The 3099-nt window shown below is 47.0% G+C and overlaps 1 pseudogene; it reads right to left on the bottom strand.

Annotated features, from left to right (window-relative positions):
* Positions 1–718: 718 nt before the first annotated feature.
* Positions 719–1530, bottom strand: LOC109386795 (40S ribosomal protein SA pseudogene; annotated as a pseudogene).
* Between the last annotated feature and the right edge of the window lie 1569 nt (positions 1531–3099).

Genomic DNA, 3099 nt, shown 5'->3' with positions numbered 1-3099 from the left:
TTTTTAGCTCTTTACCAGGCTTCCAAAACGGAGCCCATTCTCTAAGTTCCTATAGCCATCATTCTTGAGAGATTTAGGACAAATTTAGTGGCAAAATTGGGGCAGACTCCAGTGGCATGACATGGTGTCACATTCAGAAGTCTTGCTTCCCAGCGCTGGTCAGCCAGGGTGATACACCAAAGCATGCACCCCCCAGTTCCTTCCCTCTCAGAGTGAATTCTCTGTGGACCCATCTAAGTACAGTTCCCAAGACCTCCACCCTCTTGGAGCAAGGGTCAAGCTAGAGTCCAAAAAAGTGTGGAGTTCCCAAAAGAAAATACCATTTCCTTTAAATCATACAACTATCAGATAGAAGAACCAGGATTTGAAGGTGGGCTTATCTCTCTCCAAATGCTCGTGCTCTTTCCATCACTGCTACACCATCCACATTCCTTCAGAAAAACTAGGAGCTATGATTTGGGGACACCATGACAGGCATTCCACATTTTTCCGTACCTCTCCTCACACAGTAGCATGCACATGGACACCTTTTTGTGCCTCTGACACGAAATCAATAGACTAGGACACTAGATTAAGTTAATAAATATACAGTGTTTACTGTGTAGACCCTCATTTGATCTTATAACAACCTAACAGAGCAAATACTCCTTTATTCCTTTTTTGTCAACCTTTTTCCATTTTCTGTTTAAAAGAGTCTGGAAGAGCAGCCTAAGACCACTCACTCGGTGGTGGTTCTTACCTGAGTGGTGGGAGCTGCAGCCCGGTCTTCAGTGGCAGGCTGAAGGCTCCAGTCCTCAGTGGGGACCTGGAGGACAGGCACAGGGGCACCAACACGCCTGCGTCTGCAACCTCGGGGTGAGCAGCAGTGAGCGCGGGAGCTGGAGCAGTCCATTCACCCTGAAATCCCTCCTTGGTCACAGTCTTTCCAGCAGCAGCCTGCTCTTCCTTTTCAATCTCATCAGGATCTCCATAGAAGCCAAGATCAGGCATGACCTCTCATGGGTGTTCATGGGAGATGGTACCATGCAGAACTTCCCAAGCGGACATCCACCACACCAGACCCCCAAGCGCCCTTATGGCTTCACGAGGTTGGTCGTGTCCCCATAGCACAGAGGAGAGTCTGTGTTACTAAGAGCAGAACGACGGGTTAACATGGGATGCCTCTGTGAGAGGCTGGTGGTTGGCCCTGTGATCAGTAACCACCAGGAGTCCAGCTCCCAGAAGGCTGCCTGGACCTGTTTAGCGAAGGTTGCAGGAGTGAAGCGGCCAGCAAGCGGATTGTTCCAGTGGCAGTAGCAGACGTCAGCACAGCTCGCTGGCCAGTATTCCTGGACACATGACGCTGACATCAACTGGGTTTTCAATGGCAACAATGGCATCAGCTGCCAGCTCCCAGGTTCTCTTCAGATTTATGATGTAGATGCCATCACTTGCACTTTTGTAGATGGACTGTTCCATTTGGAAGTTAAGGTTAGTGCCACCTAAGTGGGTTCTTGCCACAAGGAATTTGAGGACATCTTCCTCCTTCATGTGCTGGACAACAAGGGCTCTGGATATTGTGAACGTTTCTATTTAAATTACAACAGGAACCCAGAACGATGCCAAAGGAACCTCTCTCTGGGTAACATGTAAAGGCTCATTATTCCTAAAGATAGAGTAACAGAGGCTCAGAGATATCTGTAACCTGACGTACATCACATAGCTAGTAAGAGGCAGGACTGGACAAGCTCGGGAATGCGTTAATTACTGACTAGTCCTTAAGAGAGAAACGAATGAGAGCTGGGTATTAACTAAGTGTATTACAGTTCACCAGAAAAACAGAACCAATAGGTAGGAAGTGTGTGTGTGTGTGTGTGTGTGTGTGTGTGTGTGTATGGGGGAGAGAGAGATTTTAAGGTATGGCTCATGCAATTATGGAAGCTGGCAAACCCAAAATTCATAGGGCAGGTCAACAGGCTGGAAATCCAGGTGATGTTGCAGCCTTGAGTCTAAAAACTGGGCAGACCAGAAAGCTGGAATCTCAGGCAGAATTTCTGCATTGCAGTCTTGAGGCAAACTGCTTCCTTGGGAAAGCTGTCTTTATCTTTAAGGCCTTCAACAGATTGGACCAGGCCCACCTACACTGTGGGGCGTCACCTGATTTACTCAAGTCTACTAATGTGAATGTTCATCACATCTAAAAATTACCTTCACAGCGATATCTAGACTTAGTGTTTGACCCGACAACTGGGCACCGTAAGCTATCCATGCTGACACTTAAAATTAACTATCACCCCCAGGAACAAGGATAAGGCAAAGAGGAGTGTTATTCTTGGCATCTGCTGATTACTTAAAGGGAACTTGGCCCTTTCAACTCCAGTAGAAAGGAGGTGCTATACTCAAAATAGGAACAAAGCCATAGGAAAGCCACACAGGATTAACACGGAGACTACAGGGACTGTTTCAACCACAAAAGAAGGTGAAGGGGAGCGATGCAGATAGTAACAGCCCAGGGTGCTGCGGGGATGAGCACCAGCGGTGGCCTTCCTTCCTTCAAGCCCATGCTTGCAGATTAGATCGAACTTGTCTTAGATAAGTCTACATGTTAACAGACAAGGTGTGCCACCATCATGGAAATAATGGCATTTTCGAGAGCTCTGAAAACCTGCTACCACCTACACTCTCCTTCTACCACCCCAAATAGTTCTTAAAGGTATTCATTGATGGTAAGCCCAGGAAAACACATTCCAAGCTCTTGCAAATGGTTCCATGTAGAGACAAGCATGGGGGAGCCAAGCATAAGTTAACACGCTGCCTTTGCAAGAAGCGCTTCCACTGCCTACAATCCCTTCTGGTTCCATCTGCACCCCGGGCTTGGTTTCAGAGATGTTATGTTGTTGAGGTTTTTTGGGTTTGTTTAGTTTGTTTTCTCCTAATATAAATGATTAGTGGAGAGAGGTTCTGAGCGCTGCAAGAAGAATACATTGTAGGATGTTGTGTATTAAAAACTGGCTTGGAGCACAGGCATCAGATTCTTACAACTCAGCTCAGAGCCAGTTCCAATTTTCGTTGCTATGTTCAGACTGGCCTCTGGAGAGTAATGTGACCATGTGTAGCAGT

This window comes from Hipposideros armiger, unplaced genomic scaffold, assembly GCF_001890085.2.
Source record: "Hipposideros armiger isolate ML-2016 unplaced genomic scaffold, ASM189008v1 scaffold_139, whole genome shotgun sequence".
NCBI lineage: Eukaryota > Metazoa > Chordata > Mammalia > Chiroptera > Hipposideridae > Hipposideros > Hipposideros armiger.
Note: the sequence above shows the minus strand (reverse complement) of the source record. Positions and strands in the feature narration are given on the sequence as shown.